Raw genomic sequence first — 15,615 nt, 5'->3', positions numbered from 1 at the left:
TTCTCTATTCTTCACCATGGGTGAATCCAAGTCTCAATATCACCCTGCTCTTGCTGTCCCTAACATCAAGGCAAACATTCCCATTACTCTCGAAATGGCAAATATGCAATACTCTACGTGGGCGGAGTTGTTCAAGCTTCACGCAAAATCTCATCGAGTCCTTCACCATATCATTCCCCCTGCTGCCGGCAAGGAGAAAGTTCCTTCTACCGAGGAAGAAATGGAACTATGGCAGACCCTTGATGCTGCGGTTTTATCGTGGCTCTATGGTACTATCTCGACTGACCTTATCAACACCGTTATCGAACCAGATGCAACAGCAATGGAAATATGGAATAGGTTGCGTGACCTATTTCAGAACAATAAACATTCTCGGGCTGTGACTCTTGAGCAGGAGTTTTCAACCACAAATTTAGAGGACTTTCCTAATGTCTCGGCTTATTGTCAACGTTTGAAGTCTCTTGCCGATCAACTCAAGAATGTAGGTGCACCGGTTTCGGACAGTCGACTGGTTCTTCAGATGGTTGGGGGCCTTACGAAAGCGTACAGTGGTGTTGGTACGCTTATTAGGCAGAGCAATCCCTTACCCGCTTTTTATCAAGCACGATCCATGCTTACTTTAGAGGAGGTCGGCTTGGCCAAGGATGCTTCACAAGGGTCGGACTCGGCAATGGTTGCGGCATCATTTGATAATTCTCAGCTTGACTCCGGTTCTCATGGTCACTCGAAAGGGAAAAATCAGAAAAAAGGGAAAAATTCCGGCAACCGCAAGAATTCTGGTGGTGCAGGCCGTGGCTCCGGTGGCGGCAAGGCGGGTCAGTTTTCTAGTGGTGGTTCCGGCGGTGCGCCACGTGGGACAGGCGGCCAGCAGTCCTTCTCCCCGTTCTGGCAGCAACAGTGTCCACCATGGGGGTGGATGCCTCAAGGGTGGCCCGTGCCACCATGTCCTTACCCAACTCAGAATTGGGCCAAGCCCAATTTCCAACCCAGGCAGCAACCTGGCATCTTGGGGCCACGACCACAACAAGGCCAGCAGGCCTATGCAGCTTCTTCTATTGGGCAGCCCACGTCCTATGCTCCGTCTTATGTTCCAACTGACATTGAGTCCGCGATGCACACTATGACTCTTTCTCAACCCGATCCGGCATGGTACATGGACACTGGAGCTACTTCTCATATGACCTCCTCTCCCGGTAATTTCTCGTCTTATTTTAATTTGAGCACTCATCCTAATAATGGCATTGTTGTTGGTAATGGTCATACTATTCCTATACTTGGTTATGGTCATACTAAATTGTCTTCCCCTACTGCTCCCCTTACTCTGAAAAATGTTCTTCATGCACCTAAACTCATCAAAAATCTCATTTTTGTTAGAAAATTTACCACCGATAATTCTGTGAAAGTTGAGTTTGATCCCTTTGGGTTTTCTGTGAAGGATTTTCGGACGGGGCAGCCAATCATGAGGAGTGATAGCCATGGGGACCTTTATCCATTTACCACAAATCAGGCTCCTCATTCTACCTTTGCCGCCATCTCACCTAAGCTTTGGCACGATCGGTTGGGTCATCCGGGTGCTCCTATCTTAGATGTTCTTAGGCATAATAAAAACATTGATTGTAATAAACATTCTTGTTCTAGCATTTGCAATTCTTGTGTTTATGGCAAACATGTTAAATTGCCCTTTGCTCCATCTACTTCTAATACTCTTATGCCTTTTGATATAATTCATAGTGACTTGTGGACTTCACCTATTTTAAGTTCTATAGGCCATCGTTATTACATTGTGTTATTGGATGATTTTTCGAAATATCTATGGACTTTTCCTATAGCCAAGAAATCGGATGTGTATGACACTTTTCTAGCTTTTAAAGCCCATATCCACACTCAATTTGAACGAAATATCAAAAATATTCAATGTGATAATGGGAGGGAGTTTGATAATGGTCCTTTTTGGGAATTTTGCAAACGCAATGGCCTATCTTTCCGTTTTTCTTGTCCCCATACTTCTTCCCAAAATGGGAAAGCCGAACGGAAACTTAGAACTATTAACAATGTCACTAGAACTCTTCTTGCTCATGCATCTCTACCTCCTTCCTTATGGCATCATGCCTTGCAAATGGCTACATACCTTCTCAATATTCTTCCAAGTAAGTTGTTGGGTAATAAGTCTCCTTTAGAAATTCTTTATCAACGAATTCCTTCTTACTCACACTTACAGGTGTTTGGGTGTTTATGCTACCCTCTTATTCCTTCTACCACCATTAATAAGTTACAACCAAGGTCTACTCCTTGCGTCTTTTTGGGTTTTCCTTCTAATCATCGTGGTTACAAGTGTTTTGATTTATCGTCAAATAAAATCATTATTTGTCGCCATGTCTTGTTTGATGAGAGTGTGTTCCCATTTGCTAATCTTCATACTCCAACTTCTACCTCGTATGATTTTTTGGGGGATGGATTACATCCTTTGGTTGTTCATCACTTGACCCAAGCTGCTGAACCTACACAAACCGTCCAGCATAATTCTCCACCTCCCTCCCCTGCGACCCAGCCCGTTACCCCTCCCTCCCATCCAGCCCAGGCCCACACTCCTCCCATCTCCCCTGCAGTGGGTTCCCAAGAGGCGCTTGGGCCACCCTTGCTGTCAAGCCCACAAACTCCTTCCCCACAACATTCATCACCTCCCTCTCTCTCGGCCCAGATGCAGAATGGCCCAACCGCACCACCTTCTGCCCATATTCCAATCCAGAAGCCAAGTATTGTGACCAGAAGTCAAAATGGCATTGTTAAGCCTAATAAAAAAATACTTTTCCAATGTTGCTGTCACGAGGTCTCCTTTACCTCGTAATCCGGTCGCGGCTTTACGTGATCCTAATTGGAAAATGGCCATGGATGATGAGTTTAGTGCTCTTATTAAAAATAAGACGTGGGAGTTGGTGCCCCGTCCACCTAATGTGAATGTTATTCGTTCTATGTGGATTTTTACTCATAAAGTCCAGTCTAACGGTGTTTTTGAGAGGCACAAAGCCCGTCTTGTAGGTGATGGCAAAACTCAACAGGTTGGCATTGATTGTGGTGAGACATTTAGTCCGGTTGTCAAACCGGCTACAATCCGCACTGTTCTTAGCCTTTCTCTATCAAAGGCATGGCATATTCATCAGTTGGATGTGCAAAATGCTTTCTTACATGGTGAGTTGCAGGAAACAGTTTATATGCATCAACCAGTTGGTTACAGGGATAAGTCTCTTTATGGACTTAAACAGGCACCTCGGGCTTGGTATAAGCGTTTTGATGATTATATGTTATCTATTGGATTTACTCACAGCAGGATGGATAACTCTTTGTTTATCTACCGCAAAGGGTCAGATATGGCTTATCTTTTGTTATATGTGGATGACATTATACTGACGGCCTCTTCTGATGCTCTTTGCCGTTCTATTATATCTCTTCTTAGCTCTGAGTTTGCTATGAAGGACCTTGGTCCTTTAAATTATTTTTTGGGTATTGTTGTGACTCGACATAAGGATGGTTTGTTTCTTTCACAGCGGAAATATGCCGAAGAAATAATTGATCGTGCAGGGATGTCATCGTGTAAACCGTCTCAAACACCGGTTGACACGAAGTCCAAGATCGGCGCTTCTACTAGTGCTCCTTTTGCTGATCCATCTTTGTATAGGAGTCTTGCAGGGGCTCTACAGTACCTTACATTCACCAGACCGGATATTTCTTATTCTGTTCAGCAGGTTTGTCTACATATGCACGACCCCAGGGTTGATCATATGTCTGCTCTCAAACGGATTATTCGGTATGTTCAGGGTACTCTTGATTATGGCTTACATTTGTATCCCTCGTCTATTTCTTCTCTGGTTGCATATACTGATGCAGATTGGGGGATAATTTAATCTCTTGGTCGTCTAAGCGCCAACCCACGTTGTCTAAATCTAGTGCAGAGGCCGAATATCGTGGGGTGGCAAATGTTGTCTCCGAATCATGCTGGATTCGGAATCTTCTCTTGGAGTTACATTGTTCGATTAAAAAGGCTACCCTGGTTTATTGTGACAATGTTAGTGCTATTTATTTGTCAGGAAATCCAGTTCAGCATCAACGTACGGAACACATCGAGTTGGATATTCATTTTGTACGCGAGAAGGTTGCACGGGGGGAAGTTCGGGTTCTACATGTGCCTTCTCGACATCAAATTGCGGATATCTTTACTAAGGGTCTTCCGCGAGTCTTGTTTGAGGATTTTCGTGACAGTCTTAGCGTCCGTGGTCCTCCCGCTTCGACTGTGGGGGTGTGTTAAGATATATATGTAAATATATTCTGTTACTGTATTTTAGCTAAGCATATATTTAGATTGATATGATTGTAATTAGTTCCTAAATAGGTGCCTTGTATTATGGCTAGCAACATGCGGCTATCTTGTATATATTGGGAAGTCAGTGAATGAAATCCCTTGAGGAAAATATTCCATAAACTCTTTCAATCAATGCTCCCAACTCCGTTAATAAAGGTCTCAAAAAGATAGCTGAAAATCTCACTGCTATTTTTTCTATCCTTGAAGATGCAGAAATAGCAGAATTCATGGGATACTCAATCAATTCTATAAGAGGTTGGCACGGAGATCTCAGGCGATTTATTTATGAAATTGATGATCTCTTGGATAGAATGGCCTTTGATGCTTTACGAAGCTTTGTCAATGAAGGCTATCTTCGTCGCAAGCTTAGGTACTATTTGTCCTCAAATCCCTTATTTTTCCCTTTGAGTTTGAGGCAAAAATTACGAGGCTTACATGACAATCTAGGTTCCCTTGTGGCTGTACTGACTGATAATAGGTGTTGATAAGTATATTAGGTGACTCGTACTTCGTAGCTTTGTCCGCCCGATCGGGCAGACCTTGCCCGGTCTGACCGGGCGGAGAAGGAAAAATACGGAACGCGGATTTTGCGGTTTTAGGTTATCTTATTTTATTATCTTTTTGCCCAAGTATCTTTTAATTAGGGATTAATATAAAACCTCCCTAATATCAGTATTAGGGTGAAGATAGACAGAGTGAGAGCCGTTCTTGAGAAATACAAGAATCATCTTTGTAATCTTTGCAGTTTATAGTGAAATCATTCGATCTCGGTGCCCGTGGACGTAGCTATCACATCGATAGTGAACCACGTAAATTCTTGGTGTTGTTCTTATTGTTTGCATTGAATTTCTTTATTGTTTTCTTGTTTGTTTTCGACCTTTGCTTCCGCTGTCGCACAACAATTGGTATCAAGAGCTCAGGTTCAATCCTTGGAGAGTTTCTTGAAGATAACAATGGCAGGAGATTCAACAATAAGAATTGAGAAGTTTACCGGGAAAAATAGTTTCGGGCTATGGCAAATTAAGATGAAGGCTCTGTTAAAACAACAGCAGATATGGCGTCCGTTGGCTCCAAAGAGTACTACTTCGGAGTCAGGAGAGGGACCGACTGACTCGCAGTTAGAAGTTATGGAAGAGAAGGCACACTCTACCATATTACTTAGTCTTGATGATCAAATCATCACGGAGGTGGCTGATCAGGAAACGGCGGCTGGATTGTGGCTGAAGCTGGAGTCATTGTATATGACTAAGTCGTTGACCAACAAATTATTACTGAAACAGCGGTTGTTTAGCCTCCGGATGCAGTCAGGTACTTCCTTACGGGAACATCTAGAAAAACTTAACTCTATTTTGCTTGATTTACGTAATTTAGATGTTAAAATTGATGATGAGGATGCTGCGTTGATTTTACTTGTATCTCTACCGTCTAGCTTTGAGAATTTTGTAGAGTCTTTTGTTGTTGGTAAGGATTCTATAACCTTAGAAGAAGTGAAGGCAGCACTTCATACTAGGGAACTCAGAATGAAAGCTACGAGTGATAATGGGGATAATGGTAGTGGGTTGTTTGTTAAGTCCGGAAAGTCTAAAAAGAATAAGGGGTTTAACAAGGGGAACAATGCTGGGTCGGGTGCTGGAAACGGCAAGGATGGATCTAGTAAAACTACTACTAAAACATGTTATTACTGTAAAGAACCGGGTCACTTTAGGAATAATTGTCCGGTGAGGAAAAACAAGTCCCAGGCTGCTGTAGTTGAAGAGAAACCGAATGAGAGCTATAATTCAGAGGAAGATTTAGCATTAGTCAGTTCTGCTAGGTCTGATGATTTATCTGATAACTGGGTTCTAGATTCGGGGTGTTCGTTCCATATGTGTCCACGTCGAGATTGGTTTGATACATATGAACCTCGCAATGGGGGTATGGTTATAGTCGGTAACAATGCTCCATGTAAGGTCACAGGTATTGGTTCCATGAGGTTGAGGACTGTTGATGGGCGGAGGTTAACTTTGACTAATGTACGGCATGTTCCTGCTTTAGGAAAGAATCTGATTTCATTGGGTACCCTGGATGAATTGGGGTACAATGGTGTGTTTTCAGATGGGGAGTTGTGTATTTTCAGAGGTTCTGAGTTGGTACTTAAGGGTATCAAAAGGAACACCCTCTATGTTTTTGAGGGTGTTACACTGCCTAGTTCTGCGGTTTGCGCATCTGTATCTCACCAGGAGATGACTAAGATTTGGCACATGAGGCTTGGTCATATGGGGGAGAAGGGGATGCAGCTATTGTCCAAGAGGGGTCTTCTATCCGGGGTCAAGGTTGCCAACCTTGAATTTTGTGAGCATTGTGTGTTTGGTAAGAAACACAGGTCAAAGTTCAGCAAGGGTGCTCACATTACTGATGCAGTGCTCGATTACATCCATTCAGATTGCTGGGGTCCATCTAGAGTTGAAGGTATGGGAGGTTACCACTATTTTGTGTCATTTGTTGATGACAAGTCCCGATACACATGGCTTAGGTTGCTTAAGTCAAAGGATGAGGCCTTCAAAGTTTTCAAGCAATGGAAAGCTTTGGTGGAAAATCGACAAGGAAGGAAGATCAAGAAGCTACGAACGGACAATGGGCTAGAGTTTTGCAAAGACGAGTTTAATCAGTTCTGTGCAGATGAGGGTATAGGTCGGCATCATACTGTCAGGAAGACACCACAGCAGAACGGTGTAGCAGAACGGGTTAATCAGACACTGCTAGAGAGAGTTCGATGCATGCTCTCTAATGCAGGGCTTGGGAGGAGGTACTGGAGTGAAGCTGTGTTAACAGCTTGTTATGTCATTAATAGGGGTCCTCATTCTGGAATTGATTCCAAAATTCCGTTTGAGATCTGGAGTGGTAAGTTGCCTAATTTTTCGAATTTGAAGATTTTTGGTTGTGTTGCTTATTATCATGTTATTGAGGGTAAGCTGGATCTACGAGCCAAGAAGGGGTGTTTTGTTGGGTACGGGGATGGTGTGAAGGGGTTTAGAATTTTTTCACCTTCGGAGGGTCGGGTCATTCTTAGTAGGGATGTTACTTTCGATGAAAACACCATGTATTCAATTAAAAATGCAGAGATTTCAGATTTGAGAAGGGAAGGAGACAATTTATTACAGACAGATGGGGTACTTGAGGTACATCAGTCTACCATTGCTGATTTACCTCGGGTACAATATATTGATGATGATGCTGATGTTCCAGTGCCGGGTACTCCTGAACCTGAGATTACTCCTACTCATTCTAACTCTGGGGATGAGGTGGAGCAATCTAATCAGGGGTCATCTAGTCAACCTGACACCATTCTTGAGATGCCTAAACGAGTTATCAAGAAGCCTGTTAGATTGATTGAAGAGATGGAGGGAAGAAATTGCTGTGTTGATGCGATGACAGGTTATGCATTGAGTGTAGCTGATGATGTAGAGTCATTTGAACCTGCCACATATAAACAAGCAATTAGTTGTAGTGAGTCTGCGCAATGGCTTGCCGCAATGGGTGAAGAGATGCAGTCTCTTTACAAGAACAGAGTGTGGGAACTGGTAAAGGTACCGGAAGGGAGGAAGCTTGTGGGTTGTAAATGGATTTACAAGAAGAAAGAAGGGTTGTCGGAAACTGAGCAAATACGTTTTAAGGCTAGGCTAGTTGCTAAGGGGTTCAGTCAGGTAGAAGGGGTTGACTTTGTTGAGATATTCTCACCTGTGGTTCGACATACTTCTATCCGTGTGTTATTGTCAATTGTAGCACATTTTGATCTTGAGCTGGAGCAGTTGGATGTTAAAACGGCTTTCCTTCATGGCGATTTGGAGGAGGAGATTCTGATGAAGCAGCCCGAAGGATTCGAAGTTCCTGGAAAGGAACACTATGCCTGCAGATTACTAAAGTCATTGTATGGACTTAAGCAATCCCCCCGACAGTGGTACAAAAGGTTTGATTCTTTTATGGTTTCACAAGGTTTTGACAGGAATTCATATGATTGCTGTGTGTATCATAGTAAGCTGGATAATGGTTCCATGATTTATCTTTTGTTATATGTTGATGACATGTTGGTTGCCACAAAGAATAAATCTGATATTGCTAGATTAAAGGAGATGCTTAACTCGGAGTTTGACATGAAAGACTTGGGTGCAGCTAGGAAGATTTTGGGTATGGAGATCTACAGGGATCGGGCTAGAGGTAAGCTTTTCTTGACTCAGAAAAGCTACATTGAAAAGATTCTGTCTCGTTTTGGGATGGAAAAATCGAAGCCTATAAGTACGCCAACTACTGTTAGTTGTAAGTTGTCTTTGTCTATGTCACCTCAATCAGAGGAGGAGTTGTCTTATATGTCTAGAGTTCCATATGCAAACGCGGTTGGTTGTTTGATGTATGCTATGGTCTGTACTAGGCCGGATATTGCGCATGCTGTTAGTGTTGTAAGCAGGTTTATGGCTCGACCTGGGAGGGAACACTGGCAAGGGGTGAAAAGGATTTTTCGCTACCTGAGAGGGACAACTGATATTGGTCTTGTGTACGGGAATGGTAGGGAATGCTTGGTCACTGGGTACAGTGATTCTGATTATGCAGCTGATGTGGATACCAGGAGGTCTGTGACTGGTTATGTGTTCACTTTGGGTGGTTCTGTGGTTAGTTGGAAGTCTACATTGCAGTCATCAGTTACGTTGTCAACTACTGAAGCTGAGTATATGGCTTTAACTTCTGCAGCTAAGGAGTCTATTTGGCTCAAAGGCCTAGTAGGTGAACTGGGTATTGCACAGGATTTTGCTACAGTGTATTGTGATAGTCTAAGTGCGATTTGCTTAGCTAAAGATCAAGTACACCATGATCGGACGAAGCACATTGATGTCAGGTATCATTTCTTGCGTACTGACAAGAGGATTAAGGTGAAGAAGATTGGGACTGCTGACAACCCGGCTGATTTCTTCACTAAGCCTGTTCCGTTTAGCAAGTTTAAACATTGCTTAGACTTGTTAAATATTGATTACTACGTGATGTAGTAGGCCCTGAGGGGCGAAGTTGGGGAGCTCCTGGTGTAGGTGTGTTGGCCTTAAGGTGGAGCTTGCCCGGGGCTTGTGATGCAGGTGGAGCATTATGAGTTGTTATACTTGGAGACGAGTATGTGATGGGTCTTGGTTGAAGACTTATCGGGATGTATGGCTTATGCATGAGTCCTGCATCGGGTTTGGCTTGAGATGTTTTTTCACTATGTCTTGATGGGGTTGTTTGCTGACTACGAGTTCTCGTCAAGGTGGAGATTGTTGATAAGTATATTAGGTGACTCGTACTTCGTAGCTTTGTCCGCCCGATCGGGCGGACATTGCCCGGTCTGACCGGGCGGAAGAAGAAGAGGTGCCTGGCAAATTCGTTGAAGAAGCTGCTCTCGCGCCCGACCGGGCGAGCCTTCGCCCGACCGGGCGAGCCTTCGCCCGATCGGGCAGACCTTGCCCGGTCTGACCGGGCGGTGGGGGTTGGATACGTTGAAGCATTCGTATGGAGTTTTCTTCTCGCGCCCGATCGGGCAGACCTTGCCCGGTCTGACCGGGCGGAGAAGGAAAAATACGGAACGCGGATTTTGCGGTTTTAGGTTATCTTATTTTATTATCTTTTTGCCCAAGTATCTTTTAATTAGGGATTAATATAAAACCTCCCTAATATCAGTATTAGGGTGAAGATAGACAGAGTGAGAGCCGTTCTTGAGAAATACAAGAATCATCTTTGTAATCTTTGCAGTTTATAGTGAAATCATTCGATCTCGGTGCCCGTGGACGTAGCTATCACATCGATAGTGAACCACGTAAATTCTTGGTGTTGTTCTTATTGTTTGCATTGAATTTCTTTATTGTTTTCTTGTTTGTTTTCGACCTTTGCTTCCGCTGTCGCTGATATACGTGTTTTATACAATGGTTTTCCCCGGTTTGATTGCATGATTTTACATGGTTTTGAGCTCTACGGAGCTATTTCTTGCTAACAATCTCTTCTTTAGTGTATTCGATTGTTTTAGTAAGCTTTTCAGGAATATGAAGCGTTTCTAGGCAATTGGACGTGTTTTTAGTAGATTCGGAAGAGTTGATAGCCAAGAACTGCAATTTATGTGGAATGCCCGACCGGGCATGGCTTGCCCGGGCAGACCGGGCAATGAGGAGTTCACAGGAAGAAGCCCAATTCTGAACGGTGCAACGCGCGCCCGATCGGGCAGGCTTCGCCCGGTCAGACCGGGCGATGAAGAAATCAAGTTATGAGATGCAATTTTGGAAACGTGTTACGCGCGCCCGACCGGGCGAGGCCGGTCAGACCGGGCAAAGAAGGAAAACTGTCGTATTTTACGCAGCCTTCCTCCGCCCGATCGGGCGAGGTCCGCCCGGTCAGACCGGGCAAAGCTCAAGAACGCGTATTTTCTTATTTTTCCGAAATATTATCTTTTGGGGGTATAAATACCCTTTTGTAATTAACTTTTAGACAGTTAGTTTTTCATTAGTTTTCTCCTTAAGCCCTAGAAAACTCTCAAGAACCCTAGTTTTATTTTCTTAAGCAATTTCAATCTTTAATCCTAGTTTTATTAATTGTTCCTCAAGAATTCAAGATCATCAATTGAAGTATTTGGTATTTCTTACTTTCCATCTCTTTTATTTATTTTATAGTTCTTTAATTATGTGTTCTCTATTAGATCTTGTTTTTGATTTAATTATGATTTGTGAGTAGTTTCCTTAATCCGGGATCTTGCTAAGCCCGATTATGATTGATGTATAAAGTAGATCTTTAAATTCCCCAATAATAATCCCAATTGACATGCTTAATTGATTGTGTTTATGCCAATACTAGATTAGGGATAATTAGTATTGTTATCATCCCTTTGTTCTTATTGCAACGGAAGTTGGGTATTAACGGGATTAGGTTATTTCAATTAAGGGTTTGAAGATCATCACGGAAGTAGATGATTGAATAATTAGGAATCTAGGCATGGTGTTTAATGTCCCTTATTCGCTTGATTCCACGGAAGTAGGCTTGATAGTTAATTTGGGAAGCCATTGATAACTCGGAAGAGACCTTTGGTATTATTATTAGGGATTGCTTTTCTTCTTGTCAATTGATTTATATATTGGGGGTAGATTTATTAGTTTATCAATCATAATCGTGGTGATGCTTGATCTTGGATGCTTTAGTTTATTGATTAATATTTCCTCTAGTTAATTGTGTTATTTAATAAATTAGTTGATTATTATCATCCATTATTGATTGGTCACGTGCTTAGTGATTAATTGAGTCTGATTAATTGAATGAACCATAGTCTCTTGGGATTCGATCCTTACTTGCCCTACTACACAGTTAGAAGGAATAGTTAGGTTATTTTTGTTAGGTACGCGATAAGCCTATCAAATTTTGGCGCCGTTGCCGGGGACTAACGGTTTCATATTGATTTTTCGTGATTCGTTTATACTAAGCGTTGTTTGTTGCTTCGGCTATTGTCTCCTGTGTTTTTGATGTTCTTTGCCTAGTTCTTTGTTGTATGCAAACACGTCACTCAGGGTCAGACGACTTAGTGCCTCTCGATTCAGAAATTGAAGCGACTGCAAGAAGACGAAGAGGTAGAAGAAGAGCAGGTAACAGAAATATGGAAGACCAAGCAACAAAGTCTCTTTTGGAGTACGGTATCCCTGACACAACAACCGGACTCCTTTCTAGCATTATTAGACCACCTATCACCGCTCAGAATTTTGAATTGAAACCGCAATTTATTCAATTCATATCCAATGATTCATTTGCTGGCACACCTCTTGATTGCCCAGTGAATCATATAGATGGTTTCTTGGAAAAGTGTGACACTATGAAGCTGAATGGTGTTACAGATGATGCTCTTAGACTTCGCCTTTTTCCATTCTCATTACGGGATAGGGCGAAGGAATGGTTAAGAGATGAGGGTTCTGGTTCCTTTGATACATGGGATAAACTAGTAAAAGCTTTTCTGGTCAAGTTCTTGGGACAAGAAAAGACTGCAAGATTAAGGAACGAGCTATCCACTTTCAGGCAATCAGATGAAGAATCCTTATATGACGCATGGAGGAGATTCAAGAGGTTACAGAGACAGTGCCCCCATCATGGCATACCTGAATGGATGTTAATCCAAACATTCTATAATGGTCTAACCCATGAGTTCCGGATCTATATCGACGCCGCATCTGGAGGCTCCCTTCTAACTAAAAATCCAACCGAAGCAAAGGAGCTGGTTGAGAAGATGTCAGCCAATGACAACTATCACCCAGGCGGCCGAAATAATGTCAAGAAAGGAGGTAAATTAGATGTTGATGCTCTAACTCTTTTAACTAGTTCTGTGCAGGCACTTTCAAGCAAGTTCGATAGACTACAAACTGGATCTTCCAATAATGTGCTAGAAACTTGTCAAATGTGTAATACTCAAGGTCACATCGCACCTAATTGCCCACGAAATTCGAATGAGGTATCAATTGAGGAAGCCAATGCCTTCTACAATTCCAACCCTAAAAGACCATACGATCCCCATTCTAATACTTATAATGAAGGTTGGAAGAATCACCCAAACTTCTCATACAAAAACACCCAAGCTCAGCAAAATCCACCTCCGCCCCCACCTCGAAACAACAATTATAATCCACCTGGTTTCCAACCAAGACCACCCCTAGTACAACAACCCATGCAACCCATGCAACCACCCCCTCAAAAATCCAATCTCGAACTAATGATGGAGAACTTCATCAACACCACAAATAATTCCATCCAACAGTTACAAGCCCAGAATAAGCTCATGGAAAATCAAATAAGCCAACTTGCTCATCAAGTCGGCCAATCTTCAAAAACACCGGGTACGTTTCCTGGCCAAACAGAGCAACCACAAAAGGGGCACATGAATGCTGTAATTTTAAGGAGTGGAAAACAGTTGGAAGGCCTTCCCGTAAGGGAACCATCAACGATAGATATTGAGGGAATGAGTGAAAAACAGGGAAATCGGCAAAGTTCTTCTTCGCCCGGTCAGACCGGGCAAGGTCCGCCCGATCGGGCGCGAGAAGCAGTCGACGAAAAACAGGGGATTTTGCAAAATTCTTCTTCGCCCGGTCAGACCGGGCAAGGTCCGCCCGATCGGGCGCGAGAAGCAGTCGACGAAAAACAGGGGAATGTGCGAATTTCTTCTTCGCCCGGTCAGACCGGGCAAAGTCCGCCCGATCGGGCGCACGAAGAAATTCCAGACAAACAAAAGAACATAAGCAGCTCTTCTTCGCCCGGTCAGACCGGGCAATCACTGCCCGACCGGGCGCGAGATCCAGACAGCCCAATTCCAAGGAATGATGTTCAAGAAAAGCCACGGGAATACATTCCAAGCGTCCCTTTTCCACAGAGGTTAGCCCAGGCTAAGTTAGAGAAAAAGTACGGTAAATTTCTAGACATCCTTAAGAAACTTCACATTAATATACCGTTCTTGGATGCAATTTCTGAAATGCCTTCTTATGCAAAGTTTTTGAAAGACATGCTATCTAACAAGAAAAAGCTTGCAGAGAATGCTACTGTTTCTCTAACTGCAGAATGTAGTGCCATTCTGCAAAACACTCTTCCTAAGAAACTAGGTGATCCAGGCAGCTATTCAATCCCAGTGAAGCTGGGAGATATAGAGATCAATAGAGCGCTATGCGATCTTGGTGCAAGTGTAAGCCTTATGCCGCTCTCCATCTGCGAAAAGCTTCAAATGGGTGAGCTAAAGCCTACAAGGATATCTCTGCAACTTGCAGACAGGTCAGTTAAATTTCCCCTCGGTATACTTGAAGATGTTCCATTGCGAGTTGGTAAATTCTTTATTCCATGTGATTTTGTTGTTATGGAAATGGAAGAAGATGCCCATGTCCCTATTATTCTTGGTAGACCATTCTTAGCTACTGCAGGTGCAATTATTGACATGAAGAATGGGAAAATAACATTTGAAGTAGGGGATGAGAAAATGGAGTATTCATTACTGAATGCTATGGGAAATCCGTCTATGGGTGAGACTATTTGTCAAGTGGATGTCCTCGATGATCTACAACAAGAACAACTTCCCCTGATCAAAAAGGAAGATGCTCTTGAAACGGTGTTGATAGGAAGTATCCATGATGAAGATTGGGAAGTAAGGGAGTACACGAGGCTACTAGAAGACGCAAAAGCTAATCCAATCATCGCTCCAGTCAAGGAAGTCCTTAGTACATCGAGTGTTGGGGAGAGTTCAACGCCTCCCGAGGTAGAGTTGAAACCCCTTCCATCTAATCTTAAATATGCATATCTTGGTCCCAAAAATACATACCCTGTTATTGTTAATGCTGAGCTTAATAACATTGAATTAGAGAAACTTCTCGCTGTTTTAAGAAAATATAGAAATGTTATTGGGTATACCATTGATGATATCAAGGGTATTAATCCCTCTTTTTGTATGCATAAGATCATTCTTGAGGACGATCATGCCTCCTCTAGAGAACCTCAAAGAAGACTAAACCCAACTATGATGGAGGTAGTCAAGAAAGAGGTTCTCAAATTGCTTGCTGCAGGAATAATCTACCCTATCTCAGATAGTAAGTGGGTTAGTCCTGTACAAGTAGTACCAAAGAAAGGAGGTATGACAGTTGTCAAGAATGACAAAGGCGAGCCTGTTGCCACAAGAACTGTTACAGGGTGGCGGATGTGCATTGATTACAGAAAATTAAATAAAGCCACCCGTAAAGATCATTTCCCCTTGCCTTTCATTGATCAAATGCTCGAACGATTGGCTAACCATTCCTTTTTCTGTTACTTGGATGGATATTCCGGTTTTTTTCAAATCCCCATCCGCCCTTGTGATCAGGAAAAGACTACATTCACATGTCCATATGGCACCTTCGCATATCGCAGAATGCCATTTGGACTGTGTAATGCCCCAGCCACGTTCCAACGGTGTATGATGGCTATTTTCTCAGGTCTCATAGAAAATTCTATGGAAGTTTTTATGGATGATTTTTCTGTTTATGGTTCATCTTTCGATATTTGTCTTGAAAATCTAACAAAGGTGCTCCATAGATGCCAGGATGTCAATCTGATATTGAACTGGGAGAAGTGCCATTTTATGGTACAACAGGGAATCGTTTTAGGCCATGTAGTTTCAAACAAAGGGATTGAGGTGGACAAAGCCAAAGTAGAGGTAATACAGAAACTTCCCCCTCCAAATTCTGTGAAAGGAGTACGAAGTTTCCTTGGCCATGCAGGTTTTTATCGCAGGT

This window comes from Chenopodium quinoa, unplaced genomic scaffold (genome assembly GCF_001683475.1).
Source record: "Chenopodium quinoa cultivar QQ74 unplaced genomic scaffold, ASM168347v1, whole genome shotgun sequence".
NCBI lineage: Eukaryota > Viridiplantae > Streptophyta > Magnoliopsida > Caryophyllales > Amaranthaceae > Chenopodium > Chenopodium quinoa.
This window is presented reverse-complemented; position numbering follows the sequence as displayed.